The sequence below is a fragment of the Erpetoichthys calabaricus genome, chromosome 6 (genome assembly GCF_900747795.2).
Source record: "Erpetoichthys calabaricus chromosome 6, fErpCal1.3, whole genome shotgun sequence".
NCBI classification, from domain to species: Eukaryota; Metazoa; Chordata; class Cladistia; order Polypteriformes; family Polypteridae; genus Erpetoichthys; species Erpetoichthys calabaricus.
The window spans coordinates 200,908,203-200,929,475 of NC_041399.2; the positions used below are offsets into that span (position 1 = coordinate 200,908,203).

The 21,273-nt window shown below is 37.8% G+C and overlaps 1 protein-coding gene across 2 annotated transcripts in view; it reads left to right on the forward strand.

Annotated features, from left to right (window-relative positions):
* The window catches only part of znf438 (zinc finger protein 438), a 164,824-nt gene that overhangs the window by 53,851 nt on the left and 89,700 nt on the right, over positions 1-21,273 (forward strand). Inside the window, exon 2 of one of the 2 annotated variants that reach the window (XM_028804324.2) lies at positions 4,770-4,845. The exons of the other annotated variant lie outside the window; for it this stretch is intronic. The gene's annotated coding sequence lies outside the window, so the exon portion shown is untranslated. The remainder of the gene's footprint in view (positions 1-4,769; positions 4,846-21,273) is intronic. 2 annotated transcript variants of the gene reach the window in all.

A 21,273-nucleotide genomic window follows, 5' to 3' on the forward strand; every position in this document is an offset into this window, starting at 1 on the left:
GTGTTTTGGGAACAATATAGAAATTAGAAAAGCAAGTTTGGTAAAATATATATATATATATATATATATATATATATATATATATATATATATATATATATATATATATATATATATATATATTATAAAATGTACCAAGCAGTTATATGTGAATAATGTATTGTTTTTCTTTTTAACAATACTGTATTTTCATCTTGATTTTCCTTGTACTTTTCTAGGTGTTCTAATTGTTTAATTAATCCATTATTTACTAGTTAGTGGGTCTGATGCTGAAGTATTTGTAGCTTTTGATTATTTAGTGTTGTTTGCCAGCATGTCTGCTCTGCTCATTTTTAATTGTCATTAATAAGATACAACGAAGGGGAAAAACAGCACAGAGAAAGCGTATAATATAATGAAATCAACAAAAGAGAGTTAAGCATTTAAATCTATAGCAAAAACAGAAATATTTCTAAATGTCTTATAAATGTAAAAATCATGCTGCTGTGCTTTTCTGAATGTAGAATAAAAGAAAAATAATACCAGCTAATTAAATGAGATCAGTGCTGTCATGTGTTGTCACTGATTATAAATCTGGTTGGAACAAAAACCTGCAGCCACAGTGGACCCCCAGGACCGAGGTTGGGAAACACTGATCTAGGGGTCCAAGTGCCAGACAAATATTATGAACACCAGCCAGAAAAGGTTGTGAACATCAACGATATCACCATCTTGTGGGATGTTCCAATAACAACAGATAGAACAATCCTAGCAAATCATCCTGATATTATGCTGCATAGTAAGAAAGAGAGAACCTGCCTGTTGATCGATATAGCTGACTCAGACAACTTGAACATCATGTTAAAAGAAACTGAGAAGATCAGTAAATACAAGAATTTGGAAATCGAGATTAGCAGGATGTGGAAATGTAAAACTAGAACTGTGCCAGTTATAGTTGGAGCATTAGGTACATTAAAGAAAGATCATGATGAAAACTTGAAGATGCTCCCAGGCCATCCATCAGCTAGTGAAGTGCAAAAGATTGCACTTATGGGCATACGTCCTTAGAAAGGTGTTAGGTTAAATCACTTTGGCTTCTTGGTGTGGCCTGGATTTACCAGCTAAAACCACAAAGACATCATGTGAGAGGAAATAAACACTGAATAATAATAATAATAATAATAATAACAACAGCAACTATTATTATAACAACAATTATTATTATGATTATTTCAATTTATATATTGCTTTTATAACCTACTAAGTTATTATATTACCATCAGAAGAACTTCTCTGAGCTCTTGACCTTGTTTGCACATTACAGAGTCATTGGATAAACTCTTAAAAGAACTTCTCTGGTCAAAAGGTAATTTATTAATAGTCATATTGGTTTTATGTTGTGTAATTCAACATAAAAACTGTGAATCACACACATGTGTCTCAACTAAAATGATTGAATCTGTCAGGGACAGACAGCAGACTTGAACAGGGATTATCAAGTCCTGAACTAGCTTGGTCATGTTTTGAGAAAGTGACCCACACTTAAACCATTATGGGGTATAATATTTGCTTTTTTTGTAGATTTAACTCTTTATAACCTTTATTATAATGGTGTGCTTGCTCAATGCCAGTCCAGATATTTTGTTTGTTTTTACTTAATGTCAAAAAAGTTGTACATAGACAAAAAAAACTCCAGTAGTCTACATCAGCCTGTTCTGAACATCAAAGTCAACATCTGCGATCATGAAAATAAGAGTAGGTGTTGCTATACACAGGAGACGCAAAAATTACAGATAAGAGGAGTATGCTGCACTTGGAGTGATGTCCTGAGTGGAGTCCCTCAGGGGTCTGTCTTGGGACTGTTACTGTTTCTGATTTACATTAATGACATAGATTAGTGCTACACATGGGCAAAAGGAACGTCAATTAGAAATGCAAGATGAGAGACATTGTCCTAAAGGAAGCAACCTCTGAAAAGGATATAGGAGTTTATGTTGGCCCAATATTTTCATTATGAAAACAATGTGCAGAAGCAATTAGGTCACCACACTACAAGAAAGACTGAGCAGCACTTGAAGATGTGCAGAGAAGTGCAAACTCAGAGAATTAAACCTGTTTAGTCTCAAGCAGGGGAGACTGCATATTGATCTAATCCAGGTTTTTAAAATTCTTCAAGGCATTGATAAAGTAAATCAGGCAGAATTCTTTCAGATCCATGGTGAATCATGTACTTAAGGGCACCATAGGAAACTAAGGGAAGGTACATTCAGGATTGAAGCCAGAAAGCTCTTCTTCATGCAAAGACTTGTGGGAATCTGGAACAAACTATCAAGTCATGTAAGTTGAAGAAGAAACCTTGACAACTTCCAAGAAGTATCTGGATGAAATATTGGAACGGCTTAGCAATTAGCTAAACAAACGAGCTTAATGGACTAAATGGTTTCTTTCCTCGTGTTTGTCAAATTTCTTTTGAGTGTTATAACTTTCAAGTTCAATAAATGTAGAAAACGTTCAGTTCTGCATGAAATCAACCATATTGCAGAACGTAAGTAACTGGGTAGATTTTAAACCTAGCAATAGTAGATTATCAGATAGATACTTAAATCACATATAAATTGGTGACAGACTAAAGGCACGCTGGGTAGTTTTTTGGCCTCACCGTTCATAAACCCTGGTTGATTTCCCAGAAAAGGTATTTTTTTTTGTTATTGTGTGAAATAAGCATGTTGTTTCAATGTTAATACATACTTTGCACAAAAGTCAGCTTTCCTCCTACACACACTGCAATAAATAAGATGCATACTGTTCTGAAATATCTTGTACCTAGTGCTACCATTTTTGGCATTCACTTTTCAGAACTCTAAATGGAAAATCAAATTGAAATAATTGATAAATTAACTTTGTGCATGCATGTCTTTGGGACTGTGTACACTATACAGATCCCCTGTAGCTGTGAGGCACAAAATGTGGCCATGATGACTTCACACCTCAAATAAATAAATCTCTCTATTATAAAAAAAATATTGGAAGGAGACGAGACACGATTGTCTCAGAGACACTTTCATGTCCCGCAAGACAAGTCTTTGTGCCAAGCGATGTAACCACGCCCGGAAGCCCCGCAGGACAAGAGTTTATGGAAAGAGATTTGAAAAAGTCCTGTGTGGTTATGTCAGACACATTTCTTGTAGATAGAAAGAAATGATATTCACTCACGGGCAGTGATACGTTGCGTTGTCACAATGTAATTCCAAACACGGAATGAAAATTCAATGCGATATTGATGAAAAGGTAAAAGCGAAAAGAGATCGAATATATATGGACATAGGTGATATGACAGAAGTGCACCGCGCAAAATGCAGTTCACGCAGCACGGTAGCTGCAGCAAGCCAGCATCTGATCGAGCAAAGAGGAGGTAAAAAAAAAAAATATGTGTTTCCCATTGCATTACCATTTAAGAGGGGGTGTCGTAGGAGCGATCACGTCTCCTCTTCACAACGTGAGCAGCAGAGACGCGAAGTGGTTGGTGCGCATGGTTGGTGGGGTGGTTGAGCGTAGCGAGCAAAGGGTGAAGCCCCCTAGTATTTTAGAAAAACAAACTAAAACCTTACATGTCAAGTGTCAGTTTCTGATCATGCAGATATAATGAAACTGTGGAGTGATATGCACATAATAAATAATTAACACCCATAATGGAAAGCTTTGAACATTTGCAAAAATGCCCAATATCCTATTCTTGTGCCAAGGCAGAAAAGGCATGCCACAAGAGAATGAAAACCAGAATCGGGTGAACAGCAGGAGTAAAATGTACTGTAGTTTAAGATTACTGAGATTTCCATAGATTCTATTGTGAAAATTCAGAACAGAACCAGATGACAATTTTGAAAAACAGAGCAAAGCTGCAACCATCAAAAAGACACAAAAAAAGATTTGCAAATAAAAACATTTAAGATTATCTACCAACTATTATAAGGCAAAAGTCAAATTTACTGTCTTTTATATGTCACAGTTTGAAACATCATGGTACACGCAGCATCAGACGTCACTTCTTAGCAACCACATAGCAATCAGTATACAAACCCGGAGAAAATGGCAGTGTCCAAGAATTTTAAAATGGTACCACGGGCAGATGCAAAATTAATTAACATTATCAATACAGATGAATCCATAGGAACAAATAGCAAAACAGATTCAGTGACCTTGAAAATGGGTATAAGGGATGAAAAAATGCTCTAACAAGTGCCAATCAGGACACTCGTCAGCTAATCTTTCTGTGCATGCCAAATAAAGATCATTTGTGTGATTTATTATGCTAGTTTTTGATTTGTAATATGAGGACAGTGTACATTTTCTGAGCCTTTTTGGAGACAAGCATGAATTTGAAATGTTTATGATGACAGTGAGAGTTTACTTTTGTGAATAAAGCCATTTTCAGTTAGAAAAAGAGGAAGACCGCAGCTAAAGAAGAGTAGAAAGAGAAAAGATGGAGAAGTTATGGTTTGGAAATTTAAAACAAAGGTGGTTAAACTGGTTTGATTTTTCATTCAGAAGCATTAATAGTTTAAAAAGAAGAGTAGGAAACACTGCACACAGAAAGAATCATAAAATATGTGACTAAGGACCAAGCCAATTGTATGACAGTGAAATTCAGGTTCTAAAACAGTGTACAGAATTGATTGACTAATTCATTATATGAATCATTCTTATATAGTAGAGAAGATGCACAATTGTTAAAAAATTATGTATATTTTATAGGACAGTTTGTGATGATTTTGTTTCTGTCACTTAAACAGGAGAACATAAAGGTTTATCTATGAAGGCCTACAGTGAAGTACATGGATGTGGACTAAATCAAAGACGTGTTTAACAGTGAGTATATTTAAATTGTAGGTTTTTATATAGATGTAAGGGTACTGATTTAAAATCTGACAACATAATTGCTCTATCACATCATGTTTGTTAGAGATGGTTTAAAATACTAAAAATACTATTTTTAGAAAAAAACATTTTTTTTTAAATAATTAGACTTGAAAAAATATATAAATTACACAAATAATTAAATATTAGTTATATCTCTCTATTATAATAAAAAAATCTTGGGTCGAGACGTGATCTTCTCAGAAGACACTTTGACGTCCCGCGAGAGACACTTTAATGTCCCAGACAAAAGGACAGCTGCTGTACAGGCTTTTAAATGATCGACGCGCAGCACGACGAGCAGAACACGCAGCTCAAGTCAGCAGCTGAATGGACCGCATCTCCTTAGTGTGCGTTCAACCCCCCACCCCCTTCACGAAGCGAGTGGCAGAGACGCAAGGTGACTTGGGAGGGGGTGGGTGAGCGAAGCGGGCAGGGGGCAAAGCCTCCTAGTTATTAAATATTATTGAATATTATTATTAAATATTACTGAATATTATTATTAAATTATTATTACTTCTAAAAAGTACGTCACTTGGTAGTTTTATTTGTCTTATAATTCCCTGAAGGTGATTCACTGTGGAATAATCAACAGATGTCTGCTAACTTAGAGTTACTCCACTTTCCATTATAATGTCCCCACCAATTTGAGCGATATCCTGCTGGAACCTCAGCCCATTTTCATCAGAGACCACTCCCGCGTTCTCAGGGAAAAAAATCCAAATGAGAGTGTAGGAAATTAATTTTTTTAAAGAACACCCAAGCACTAGGCAGGAAGATAGAAGCTCCTCAACCAGTTCTTTGAACTTTTCCACTTTTATACTCCTGTGTGAATTAGGCTGCATGCTTTTAAATCTCACCCAAGCTCTTTTTAGCTTTCTTACCCGTTACCTGTTCAATAATGGATCAACCTGACCTTGAATATTTCCGTGAAAGCCATTTAAACTGTCTCCCCTGGACAGTAAAACAGCAAATTTTTTAACATTCTCAATATACATTCTTGGTTGTTTTGGAGGAACAAGAAGAGAGAAAAAAAATAGTGATTGAAAGCAAATAATGTGTGGCAAATACATGGCTTTTGGTTGTTCCCACCTCAGCTAAAGTTAAGAACGTGGAAGACTGCCATTTTTCATTTCAAAATGTACTTCAAATAATTTTGTGAGCATGAAAAATACTTATGCAATAAAGTAAATGAAAGTTAATTTAAAAAAATGTTTTTTTTTTCAAAATGGAGTTTTTCATTATCTTCTGGCAAAAGCTGTCTTTGCACTCTTAACTTCTAAATCCTGACCATCATTAAACCTTATACATTCTGTCTGTTTCCAGTATTTCCTCAATCCTCTGTCTTCCAAAGTCCTTCTCCATTCTTCCAGCTTCTTCTCCACTTCCTTTTTTCTGGTGTTATACAACGCAATGTCCTTAGCAAAAAGCATGCACCAGGGGGATTGATCTTTTTTCCCTTGACTCAGCACCTCCTTATTCCACATCAAAGTGGTAAGGACTTACAGGATATCCCTGGTGCAGACGTACTCTAACTGGGATCTTGTATGTTACCCCAACACTGCTTTTAACCCCAGCCCTCACTCACAAATCTGGGACATTCGTCACATACTTCTCTGGTACTTCTTTCTCTCTCCTGCACTTCTAGACCTCTTGACGAAGCAGTCTATAGTAAGCCTTCTCCAAATCAATATGACAATGCATTGCTCTTTTTTTAATTGCACTAGTGTTGCCTAATGGTTAATTGTCTTTTTACAGTTCTGAAACTGGGTCACTTAACAGTGACATGAGGTCATAGTACTATTAAAGGCCTTAAAATAATAACTGAGTAATCATCATGGGCCTCCTTAACTTAGGGAACAGTAGGCATTGCTGTAACCAAAAGATGTCAAAGTCCATGCCCAACCATAATAATGAGCATGTTGCCAGTGGAAATGCTGTAGTCGAGTTTGTGCGAGAGTTTAGTATTTTGACTTTGTGTCTGTGTTTGGATTTTGTAATTGTGCCTGGTGTTTTTGCTTGCCTTTGCCTGTGCTTTCTATTTCCACAAAAAAATCTGAGTGGTATGAATAATGTCAAACGTTTTTCTTATTAATTTGATGTCTATATTATTTCAACCATAACCTTTTTTAGATTTTAAGTTAATAATAAATTGCAATATTCCATAGAATTGAACCATGATGGTTAATATTACGAAACAATAAAAATTCTTAATCTTACTGTATCTTGACCCAAGTATCTTGGTGTTCTCTCACTGCAGGGTCCCTAGTATTTCCCATTCCTATTACTGCACCATCACACTATTCTGAAGTACACACAATGATACATATTCATAAACACAATATAATTTTCAATATCATTTCTTAATTTTTTTTAAACATAAGTGACAATTAACTAAATATGTTAAGATCTGCTGGCAATGAAGTGAAAAGCAGATTTCAAAAGATCTATATGAGGGACGATGCAAAGTTCTTGGCCTTTCATGAAAAAATTCAAAATTACAGCAAAACTTTTTCCCCAGGGGAAGCTCATCTATTGTTGACTTCAGTACAGCATCAATACACTTTTTCATGTGCTTCATCCATTTGTCAAAGAAAGCAACAAAATCACCTTGAGTTAAGCTCTCAAGTTGTTTGTTTACCACATCAATCAATTCATTGTGCAAATCTTTCCAGCAATGTTCTTTCATTTGTGAGAACAACCAAAAATTACAAGGTGCTAAATTGGGTGAAAAAGGAGGGGGTTCAACCAGCTGGACACCAGATTTCTCCAAAGTTTCAGTGGTCAGCTTCACTGTGTGCACCGGTACATTGACATGGTGGAAAAATGACTTGTTCAGAATCAGACGGGGGTGACCTCCACTCCTCAAACTCTTCCCCTCTTACCACTCAGCATGACTTTCTGTGGGTAGGAAATTTCTTTTATGAACTCTGGAAAGAATAAACTTGATTTCCAATCAATGTGAGCACGCTGGCGGCTCACTAGGAAATGAAGGCTAAAGACAGAACATTTCTTATACACACAGAGAACAAACTAACAACAAGTGTAAGTTGAAAGCAAATTGGTTTTTAACTTAAAATCTGGGCAAATAGTTTATAAACATTAAGTATGTCAAATGTAATATGCTATGATTACCTAAATCGCCTATGCTTGAACAGAAATTCAGTTATAGGAAACAATAGATAGATAGATAGAAAGAAGTGAAAGGCACTATATGATTGATAGATAGATAGATAGATAGATAGAAGTGAAAGGCACTATATGATAGATAGATAGATAGAAGTGAAAGGCACTATATGATAGATAGATAGATAGATAGATAGATAGATAGATAGATAGATAGATAGATAGATAGATAGATAGAAGTGAAAGGCACTATATGATAAATAGATAGATAGATACTGTATTAATCCCAAGGGGAAATTCACAATATACATTTTGTCATGGATTTAGTAAAACTCTTCCATAGTACTGTTGCAAACTGAAGCTTTTGAAAATGCCTAAACTAGGGATTTAAGAATATCATTTAATTTTAATGCCTGCTTAGGTACACAGTCTAGTTCCTGTCAGTATTTTGTAGCCAATGCATAATTTTTATTATTGTAGAAGTTGCTAAAAATTAGTAAATTGCCTTCTAAAATTTACCAGTTGGAGGTTGCTGTCTACCCACAGCAAAACAAAGCCATTTCTACAATGTGGAAAACCAGGAAAAATGAGTCAACTTTAGGGGCAAAGTAATTACCAAAACTGTTAAAGGCTGGATTGTAGCTGATAAAGACCAAATAACACTTACGGTCCAGCTTTGCAGCTGTTTGTTATTACCATGTTCCCAGTTTTCAGGAAATGAACAATCATTTAATACTGACAGGTACATGTTGAAACTCACTACCCTTCCTCTAAAATCCATTTGGAATAATGCAGTACAGCAGTTTAGCATTAACCTAAAGGTTTACTTTAAGTTTTTTTTTGTGCCAAGGTCAGTGTGATAGCTTTTTTTGTAATAAGTCTTACATTAAAAGTAAAAAGAAAGTTGCCTTAGAGACAAAAAAATAAATAGCACAGAAAACATCCAAGGTAGTTGTGTGCCCATAAAAATGTGTAATTTAAAGGCCTCCAATGAAATGTACAAGGTTTAGCATGTCCAACTTTAACTGAAGTGTAACTGAAGGCTTGTCTTAACGGACTGCCAGTTCTTCACACTGAGGAGAAAAGAACAGGCTGTAAATACTTGGTTGGTTTAGGAAAGCAGCATCTGGAAATTGTCTGCCTTTAGCAATGATTCCGTAATTCAGCATTAGGAGGTGCAGGGTGGAGAAGAGATTCTTCAGTGAATAAGGCATAACTAGACTCTTTTGAAGATATACTGAAAAACAATTTAATTAAATCAACATAAAGCATGTTCATTGTAATCACTCCCAATTTATTTTTCTTCCCTTGTTTAGCTGCTTCTAGGAAGCATTAATCTTGGGGACATTTGGGTTAAGAAATCAAATACCGTAGCCATTACAAATTATTAATTTAGGATGTTTTAAACAACAATGTCTTTTCTGTGTGAAAACTGTTTTCAGTTCAATCTGAACATTCTAACAATTTCCAATCTGAAATAATAATAATCATAATTATTATCATCTTAATGATAGCAATAACAATTATAATTTTGTCCATTGTTGTTTCTAGCACTGGTGTCATCCCACATACACTACATAAAAGCCTAAAGACATGACATTACATATAAACTAATACACATAAACAAAACTACAGAAGTCATCCCGCAGTGTTCCTCCTGTGCCTTTCCTGGGTATCCTCGTGTGCCGTAACCTCTCCTGCCTAGTGCTTCCTCTCTCGAGCGTACTCAGACTCTATCATTTACAGACGACTTGCTCGCCTCCTGTCTGCTTTCATACTTCTCATCTTTCAAGGCGACTCTCAGTGTGCCTCCTACACTCTCATGTGTATCATACTGCACTTCCTGTTTTGATTGCGTCACCTAATTCAAGTAACCAATAACACCAAAGCTGAACTGACCAATCAGATTGCTTAGAACCCGACACACGCACACACTCACACAGACCTTAGTGTTTTATTATAAAGTAGATAGATAGATAGATACTTTATTAATCCCAATGGGAAATTCACAAGGAGTGATCAATAAAAAATGATAAAGAGAAAAATAAAAGGTAGAAAAATAAAGTCGTACACAGAGCTGCTGAAAAGGCTGCCACTCTTGGCGGCGCCTGAGTCATCAATGATTAATTTGGCTTAAAAGAGACACATTTAATTTTTGGCCACTTCTACTCATAGGCAGGCCGTAAAATGAGTAGTTCATGTCCAACATCTTGCAAACTTTACAGGTTCTGAGGCAGCAAAATATCCACATACCATCACCCTACCCTACCCTTATTTGACAGATGTAGGAGATATTCATAAGTTCAGTATTTGTTTAAACCTTTTGCAAGAGAGTACACACATGTACCTGGGCAGGGACTAAACATTTTTAATACTACGATTCACTTCCTTTAGCATCACCCACTGTAAATAAAACGTCCACTACTCCCCTGGCTACAGTGCCTATCATAGCAGTTACTGCCTTTCCCAGGTTTGACGCATACTAACTTTGTGTATCTGGCAATACCAGTAGTCTGATATGCACGCAAGTTATCTGATATTCCCTGGAAAAAAAACCTTTTAGCAATGATTTCTCCAGCAAGAAAGCATTCTGTCCCTCACCAGCACAATAATATTGTATACTTATTTAAAACAAGGCATGGTGACACAAGGAAGAGCATAATATAAGTTAACCAAACCCAAGTAAAACCCTTCATGTCAGCTAGATCTGTTTTTATGACTAGTTGCTCTGTGAAACAAGCTAAATGTGATTAGACCACTTCCATGTATCACCTCTGCATTTATAGGAGACATGCTTGTGCTACTACAGTGGTAGCATTGATGCCTCGCAACAAGGAGGTCAGGGTTCTTGTTCCAGGTCTTCCCTTCATGGAGTTTGCATATTCTCCCCATGTGCTTGTGGATTTCCAAAGAAATGCAGGTTTGTTAGATTGGCAATGTTAAATTAGCACTGGTGGGTCTGCATGCCTGTGTTCACCCTTCAATAGACTAGTGCAGTGTCTGGAGATTGTTCCTGCTTTGCACCCTGTGCTTGCTAGCATAGGTTTCAGCTTCACTGTGACCCTGCTCAGGATAAAGCAAGTTTTGAAAATGTCATGGCTGCTTTTGCTACAGGTAGGCTAGACTAGTGATTCCTCTAGCAAATTTTGTCTTCCTGTACATTGAGCACCTAAACTTTTATGATGACTTAAATGCTCAGGTCTTCTGAACATGTTGCAAAATTTATATTTTAAAGGGCAAGACCGTGCCTTGCTACTGGCCAGGAGGTCTTGTTTAATTTTATATCTGCCTTAAGACCATGTTACTTTTACATAGCCTTTCCAGCAATTTTCAGTCGCAGACTTCATTAGATAGATAGATAGATAGATAGATAGATAGATAGATAGATAGATAGATAGATAGATAGATAGATAGATAGATAGATAGATAGATAGATAGATACTTTATTAATCCCAAGGGGAAATTCACATACTCCAGCAGCAGCATACTGATACAAAAAAAACACATTATCATAATGTTAGCAAGCCACTGCAGTCGTATAGTTTGACATACTCACCAAATCAGTTCAACCAGTCTGTGACTCACCCAAACAAAATAAAACAGGTCTGATTTTGTCTTAAGTTGTAGGAGCAGACTGTGTGAGTACGATTGTTAACAACCAATGAGTGCTCACCTGGAAGTACAGTGCTTATAATATAACAATGAGGAAAAAGAAACTGGGATGTTTTGGAACTGCCAAACAGAAGAGAGACTTGTTTGTCTGATATTGCATGATTTATGTATCGTCACAGAATAAGAAAAAAAGAGGCTGAGATTGTGGCTGAACTCACAATACCTGTAAACCCCTTTCACAAAGGCACCGTCTCCATCAGGCAGCACATTATTGGCTGTCACATTGAAAACGTGAAACTGTGCTGGAAAGCCATTAATCAGTTGTCTAATTTGACATACCCTGTAATTTTTAGTGATGTAATATGACATGCTCAGGTGATGGAATCAGCAACACCGGTCATCAAGTTTGACATCCCCTTCTACTTGAAGTCATTTAATGTGACATCAGCTTTAGTGAGCGGTCAGAGACATTTGGTATTTGCTGGGTCACTTTATCTCTAGCGCTCAGCACTCTGTGGAAGTATGCAAATGCTCACTCTCCCTTTGTGTTGATCCTGGGTGTTGAATCCTTTTTTAATGCATGTTTGCTGTTGTTTAGCATTGGTCTCCATAGATGTCCATTTTATCTTAAAGTTTGTTTTCACCATTCTCAAAAACGTAAGACTAAAAACATTTCTAGGCTATCACTACTATACATATGGAGTCACTAACATATAAAAATAAATATTCTTGGGTAAAGTATTCCTTTCAAGTGGCCCTGTGTGAGTGCAGATGTTGGTGCTATTGTTTATGATCCCTGAAATGCATGGCTGCACTGTCCAGGATTTTTTACTGCTTCGTGCCGAAACCTTCCTAGATACACCCTAGACCCCCACCAACTTAGATTGTATTACATGACTTCAAAAATGTTACGTTACTTAATAGTCATGGTGGCACTAGCTGAACTTGACAAAGCAAAAAAAGACATTAAACATTAATTCAGGATTTAGTTTGGTTTTGTTTTAATAAGCTTAGCTACTAATTTGATAACAATTGAAATATGGTGAGCTGGTGAACATAGATGTTGGAGGAATTAAGTAAAAATGTTATGAGGTGGATTTGTGATTGTAATACTGCTAGAGCTTTAGTGGAACTGGAAATTGCAGTCTTCCTCTTCTGAGGACCACCCTGAACGTAGATTAAAGTGTCAGTAGATGGCATGGGAAATGTTTTTGAAAACAAGCTGTGTCTGCTTTTATTTAAAAGTTGACAACGATACTTCCGCCATGTTCACAGTTTCACCTCCCCCTCTGACTATAAGGTATGAATGCAGTTGAATGCAACCTGACTTGGTGGAAAAATATGAAAAATTGGAGCTTTCCAATGGAAATTTTCATTTGAGCGCCCTTTCAAGTGATAGCTCGCTGTTGGACAGTTCAGAGATAACGTTGTTACTTGAATTCTGATCTCTCTCTAACACTTACAATGATTTATCATCTCATTATAGCTCTAAAAAAAAATAATGTTGGTAGTCATTTTGTATTTGGAGCAATGTGGTAATTCTATACTAGTTTCCTTTGCTTTTGTTTTCATGAAAAAATCTGAGACATTATTAATTGCATTGTTTATGGTTTAAGCCATGGAGCAACAGTTTTGTCTGTTATAAAGCAGGTCACTCATAAAAAAAAATAATAAAATATTAATAAAGAAAATGGACAAAATTTGTAATTTTAAAAGAAATCTATTCTGTAATTAGCAAGAAAACATACATATAGTATGCACTAGAAGTTAGAAATGTATGTGAAGAAAACAAAGTGGCAAGTTTTAACACCAGAAATGGCAAATATGAAAATTTCCACACCGTGTGAATGCAGCAAAGTGCACTGAGTGGTTAGTAGGGGCATTAGAAACAAAGCAGGAATTAAGGTTGGATATACCATTCCATCCTACTTTCACTCACATTGACTCTATTAAGAGATGAAGTTAATTGTACCATGTTTGTCTTTAATGGGAATGGGAACAACAAATCCAGACAGACAGTGGCAGAACCTAAGAACTGTGAGGCAGCAGATTTTGTTATACTAGAAACAATGTGAAATAAAACCCATCTTTTTTCTTTTCAAAAAGTAGTACAGTAATCCCTCCTCCATCGCGGGGGTTGCGTTCCAGAGCCACCCGCGAAATAAGAAAATCCGCGAAGTAGAAACCATATGTTTATATGGTTATTTTTATATATTTTAAGCCCTTATAAACTCTCCCACACTATTATAAACATTTCCCGCACAATTATACAGCATAAACCCTTTGTATTCTCTTAGATATTAGGTAAGATTCGTGGAAATTATGTATGTAAACACAGTTTACATACAGTAAAACCTAAATATTATTTTAAAGATATCGAGCGTCTCCGATATCACATATGTTACAGCCATTACGACAGACAGGCCACCAGCAATAAAAACGTACAATGCAAGAAAAATTGTATACAGTAAAATGTGTGTACAGTGACACTAAACTATGTACATGTAATAAGTACTGTACGTAAATAATTAATTATGGTTACTAACCAACAATGACACGACGACTTGTCCGATAACGATGAGTTTAATTTTACTGCACTACAAAGGAGATGGTTACAGCTCTTCTAAAGGAGCCTCTTCAGGCGACTGTGTAGCACCGCCGCTGTTCTTCTTCCAGCACTCTTCAATCCAAATCCCTAAAGCAGATTCCATCCAGACTACTGCCTTATCACGTCCACTTGCAACTCGTTTTGCTCCCTGGTTAAAGGACACTGCGGCCGTAGATCTTATATGCTTTTCCTCCTTTTTAAATAAAAAGAATCGTGGACTCATTGATGTTGTAATGGTGTCCTGCAGCGGTGTAGCTGTTTCCTTCCTTCAACATATCCAAAACTTTTACCTTTTCTGCAATCATTTGCATCTTCTGTTGGCGCTTGGACACGGCTCCTGCAGCAGTAGCAGTAACGTGCGTTAATGCTGAATGAGTGAGATGAGACTTACTGGTTAATGCAGCACTCCGTCGCTGAGCCAATCAGCAGCACACAGGAACTTAACCGAAGTCTCTGATTGGGTAGCTTCTCAGCCATCCGCCAATAGCGTCCCTTGTTTGAATTCAAATGGGCAAATCAACTGAGGAAGCACACGTACTGTAGACCGCAGACATCCGCGAAGCAGTGAAAAATCCACGATATATATTCACATATGCTTACATTAAAATCCGTGATGGAGTGAAGCCGCGAAAGACGAAGCGCGATATAACGAGGGATCACTGTAAACACATTATGCAATTGTTCAAATTATGTTTAAGTGTTAAATGTGCTCTGATAGTCTGGGCTTACTGTATTATGCATAGAAAGTACAGCAGCACTTTCTGGAGCCTGAGTCACAGATTTAACAGGTAGCAGAGTATACCACAAAATTCATCAGCACCGGCCTTAAAAACTGGAGGACAAACTCCATCCTGTCCCACAGCATTTCCTGTGTGTACCCTCTTCAGTTGGTCATCAGTTATGAGCTGCCCATACTGATCGTCAGAGGTGGACTCATCGCTGTCCCTACCTGGTTGATGCAGTCGGAAAGTGGTAAGGAGACTGGTCTTTGGAAGAAGATCATGGTGAAAGGATGGAAAATCTCTTTAAAAATTGGTTCAGGATACCAGCTTTGTCCACACTCCTTTCTAGCACCTGAGCCACTCCATTGCCATGTCTGCTTGTGCTTTCACCAGGTCCTCTGGCTTACAGAAGACATTCAGATTAACTTTTTAGAAAATGGATGGGTAGGTAGGTCAGTGTGGTTTAGTGAATTTGGCATTGGACTTTAAGTCCAAGGTTGGTGGTTCTGTTTCTTCCAGTGATGGTGGTCCAAATTTAAAAAAATTATTTATTAATAGGACAAAGGCATCAGCCAAGTATATGATAATAAGAAAACATGATGAAGACTGCTAAATATGCTGTTAGGACTGCATTTACAATTTTATGTGCTGTTCTTTTCACTATGTTACATAAACATAGAAACATCCCTAGCAGGGCTAAAAAGAATAATTTATTGCATCCCCTCAAGGCAACAGTGCTCCATGTGCAAATAGACTTTTTCAGAAGAATAGCACCTCCTGCTGCTAGGCTTGGAAACTCATGGAATGGTTCCAGGAACATAAAGCGTGAAGTCAGCCTTATGCTGTGACCTCTGCAGTCACCAGATCTCAGCCCAGTAGAGCATCTGTGGAATGTGATAGAATGAGCTGTTTGGAGTAGAGATCCACCACCAGTTAATTTGTAACAACCGTGGGACACTTTATAGAGTCAGTATGGGCCAGAATCCCAGGCCTGCAATTTCAACAACTTCTCGAGCCCATGACCTGACAAATTCAGGCTGTTATGATGGAAAAGGGGTCAGATTGCCATTACGTCAGTGGATCTGCTAAACAGGCCTCTCGGTGTACTTTTTGTGTGTCAAAAGTGCAAAATGACTTTTCAAAATCTTTTTTTTCCTTTTATTTATTTATTTATTTTATAAATAAGCACTGCCTTTTCATATACTGCTCTGTTTTTTTGCAATACAGTAAAGGGTTACATTTCACATTTCCTGTGTAATTCCCCTTGCTCTTGCTGGGTTATGATTGCTTTCTTCATGTGAAATATTCCCAGGCTCCTCTAACCTTCTGGCTTGCCTGCATGGGCCAACAAATGTCCCAGGTGAATGTGTGGGCGAACCTCCTGTTTTTATGGGATAAAAATCTCTCCTTTTTTCCAGTGTGTATTTCTGCTATTCCCATCCCCACATACACATGAACATTCCTTTCATGATTACATTGTTTGTTTCGTATTTTAAAAAGTGTGATCAAAGAGAAGTTTATTTTTAGAAACACAGAAAGTTGACGTGCCCTGGTTTGTTTTTTATGTTGTAATTTGCTGTCTAGTATCAATATGTGCAATTTGTTTTTTTTTAGCTTATGGTATTATAAAGAATAAGCAAAGATAAAGAAGTGAGGGGTACCACAGTGGCATAGTTGCAACATCCTGGGTTCAAGTCTTACCCTGGTCATTGTTTGCATGGAGTGTTACTTACTGGCCATGCCTGCATGGATTTTTCTACTAGTACTTTGTTTTCTTCCTCCATCTTGAAGATGTGCATGTTAGACTGATTGCTCAGTCTAGCTTTGTGTGAAAAAATGCCTCCTGTAGACTTCTATTCCATGGTTATTGCCTTGCCCCTGAAGCTCTTGTGGTGTGTTCTGGCTCCCCTTAGCTCCGAACTGCAGCAAACAGATTCAGAAAATAAATAAATCAATAAACAAATAGGGTGTCACGATGATCTGTTGGTAAGGTAGTAACTGCTGCTACCTTGTCCTTCTAGAGTTTACACATGCTCCATAGATCCAACTGAGTTTTCTCCTACAAGTTCAAAGACTGTAATGTTAGATTTATTGCCAATTTTGTATTGGCCCTGCGTGAGTGTGAGAGTGTGCATTAGTGGGACCGGCAAAGAACTTCAGAGCCCACTCATGTGCACACACACACACTCTTCAGGACTAATTTCTGCCTTGCATTCAGTAATGCCACAATATAATTTTTGTCCTCTATGAATCTAAATCGGATTAAGTGAGTCTGGCAATGTTTTGCTCTAATATAATATAATATTGGACGGTGCTGGGGTTAATCCTCATCACTCCAGAGTTCACCCTTGTCATTATCTTTCTGGAATTCACATTCAGTCCCTGTGTCTGTGTGGGTTTTTCTCCAGGCATTCTGGTTTTCTTTCCACATCCCAAACACCAGAGTGTTTGGTTAATTTGGTGATTTTTGTTATGTATGGGTTCATTATTAAATTTGTATGCATTTTACTGGTTGAGATGTTGTGTTTGGAATTTACTTAGTTCTAGACTCTGTATTTTTCATTAGTTCAATACTTATTTTTATTGTTATGAATTATTTTGTAATGGTTTTGCTGCCCTTCTGGTTATTTATAGTTGCCACTATTTTGCCTTCCCATCATTTGGGCAGTGCCCATGTTGTTAAAAGGCCTGATCTCCGTGATCGTGATACGTGCTAATGATGTGATGGATTTAAAATGTCACCCATAAGAACATTTCTCTACTGTATATGACTTTATGGATTCTAAAAACCATTTTTGATGCTCAAGTTTGTGATTAGTCATTCTTCTGCTTAGTTTGTTTTTGTGTTTTCGACTCTTGTGTGTGGTTTTTTTGATTTAAAGTTTTGCTTCTTATTTTGGCTTTGACACAGTGTGGAAGATCTTACAGTGTTGACCCTTTTCTTATACTGACAATGCCTCTTTTCCTAGTTTACCTACAAATAAAAATATTTGTACTGCTATCTCGCTATTAGTTCAGGTTTAAATCAACCTAATGTGAATTTGGGTGTGTACATCAATGGGCCATGACATGAAATGGTGCCATGATCCATGCTTATTTCTTGCCTTACTCGAAATATCAACTCCAGTATACAGTAATCCCTCCTCCATCGCGGGGGTTGCGTTCCAGAGCCACCCGCGAAATAAGAAAATCCGCGAAGTAGAAACCATATGTTTATATGGTTATTTTTATATTGTCATGCTTGGGTCACAGATTTGCGCAGAAACACAGGAGGTTGTAGAGAGACAGGAACGTTATTCAAACACTGCAAACAAACATTTGTCTCTTTTTCAAAAGTTTAAACTGTGCTCCATGACAAGACAGAGATGACAGTTTCGTCTCACAATTAAAAGAATGCAAACATATCTTCCTCTTCAAAGGAGTGCGTGTCAGGAGCAGATGTCAGAGAGATAGAGAAGAGCAAACAAATCAATAGGGCTGTTTGGCTTTTAAGTATGCGAAGCACCGCGGCACAAAGCTGTTGAAGGCGGCAGCTCACACCCCCTCCGTCAGGAGCAGACAAAGAGAGAGAGAGAGAGAGAGAGAGAGAGATAGAGAGAGACAGAGTTTGTTTTTCAATCAAAAATCAATACGTGCCCTTCGAGCTTTTAAGTATGCGAAGCACCGTGCAGCTTGTCGTTTCAGGCAGCAGCTGCACAAAAGATAGTAACGTGAAGATAATCTTTCAGCATTTTTAGACGAGCGTCCGTATCATCTAGTTGTGCGAACAGCCCCCTTGCTCAATCCCCCTACGTCAGGATCAGAGAGAGTCAGCGCAAGATAGAGAGAAAAGTAAGCTGGATAGCTTCTCAGCCATCTGCCAATAGCGTCCCTTGTATGAAATCAACTGGGCAAACCAACTGAGGAAGCATGTACCAGAAATTAAAAGACCCATTGTCTGCAGAAATCCGCGAACCAGCAAAAAATCCGCGATATATATTTAAATATGCTTACATATAAAATCCGCGATGGAGTGAAGCCGCGAAAGGCGAAGCGCGATATAGCGAGGGATCACTGTAATGGGTTCCAGTCCAAATGTACAAATGTAGTTGATTGGCTCTGTGTGACTATGACTGTTGGCATGTGTGTGGGTCCTGTGATGAACAAGTGTCCTGTCCAGGGCTAGTCCCTTCATACTATCTGATACTGTTAGGATAGGCCATGGGTCCTACAAACTATTGAAATCGTCAGAAAAAATATTGAAGAGCTGTCAGGTAATTGAAAGGAACTACTCCGGACATCTCTGTCCTAGGAGGATTTGTTTTACCAATGCGCTTGCATCACTTGTGCATTAGCGGCGGGAGGAAACATAAAAGATATACCGGTTTGCCTGATGTTAACGGCTAAGTGACTTTGTCTTTGTTCTGAGGTTTCGTTTTGCTGACGTGCTCGCCTCGCTTGTGTTATTAGTGGCTAAGTGAGTTTTCTGTTTCCTTGGAGGTGGAGACCTTATCCCGACTACACTTCTCACTTCTGGGCCGGACAGACACACACACTTCCACGAGTAGACTTTTATATATAAGATAAACCAATATGAGAACTTTAATTGTGATATACAAAAATACAAAAAACAGCACTAATTATCCTCTAAGAAAAAGACACTTTGATATGTCAATGTTTGGGGGTAAAAAAACTCCACAATACAAAAATAAAATACCCCACATTCTCAAAAACGTCTTGATGGGTTAGATTGAAATTTGGAGGCGTTGTAGAAAAGACATAATTACCTGACGCAAGGTTTTTTTTTTTTTTATTTGTTAATCTATCTTTATATATAATACGCTACCATGGCTGTCCAATTGTCTGTCCAGGATTTTAAATCACCTGTAGCTCGCAAACCGTTTAAACTATTGACCTGAAATTTGGTACACATACTATGTGATGTCTGCTATCCGCTTTCGGGGTGATGATTGACCTCCAAGGTTATTCCTCTTTTTATTTTTATTTTATTTATTGTAGAATCAACTCTCGGCAGCGGCCAGAAGGACAGTCTTGCGGCACATGTGTACGGACACCGTTCTCATCCCTACCACCTTCCCCATCTCTTCCCCTACCTCTTCATATCTTAAATCATTCTTGAGGCAGATTGTAGACTTAAGTGCCATCTTAAGTTAAAAATTAAAGAAAACGTATAAAGTAATTGCAACACAAACACTGACTTAATCAGTTTTAACACGAAAAGATGCCAATGAAAGAAGAAAGGGAGTGGACCGCTAGGGTGGAGAAAAGAGCTGCTCAGGAAACAGCAAGTGCATCACTTGCTGAGCAAGCGAATGCTAAATGTACAGAGAAAGAGGATGAAAACTATGAATGCTCAAGTCAAGTGGATTCACTGCACATTATCGTGCAGCGCACCATTACTGATTGTTAATAATGCTGTAGTGAGTGAGATATTTTAAAGCACCATGTACACTTTTCACTACAGTGCTGATGGAGATTGCATGGAGAAATGATGTGTGCCAGTTTATACAAATGAAAGACGTCCGCAGAAGCAAAATGAAAGGAGGAAATTTTGGCAAAGCTCAAAGAAGACGTATTTAGCAAATGCTTACCATGCATTGTGCCTGTGAGTGTAGTCCATTTCGTGCAACTGATCCCGTAAGACATGTTTTTAATAATTTGGAATCTCCCCATCTTACCTATAGCCTTGTGCAAATGTCAAAGAGGGGACCACAACTCTCATCACCCAGTGCACTGCACCAGACAATTTCATCAGCACTCACAAAGTTTAAATGAGCATCGATAAAAGCAACATTTTATCAAAGGTAGCAACTGCTACTGGTTTTTTTTTCTTAACAATTTTGGGATAACAATTTCATCGTCTCACAGGACTACAGTTTTTATCTTAGAGCTGGCTTTTAAAGTTCAGAATGCTGAAAATATACTTTAAATTTCCAAAATACATAAAACAATGCCTGTCTAGTTAAAGGAGACTGTAAACCGCAGACCATGAAAAGGGCAACCCACAGTAAACCAAAACCATAAAGAGAGAAGCAATACATCTATCCATCCATTTTCCAACCTGCTGAATCCGAACACAGGGTCATGGGGGTCTGCTGGAGCCAATCACAGCCAACACAGGGCACAAGGAAGGAACCAATCCCGGGCAGGGTGCCAACCCACCGCAGGACACACACAAACACACCCACACACCAAGCACACACTAGGGCCAATTTCAGAATCGCCAATCCACCTAACCAGCATGTCTTTGGACTGTGGGAGGAAACCGGAGAGCCCGGAGGAAACCCACGCAGAAATGGGGAGAACATGCAA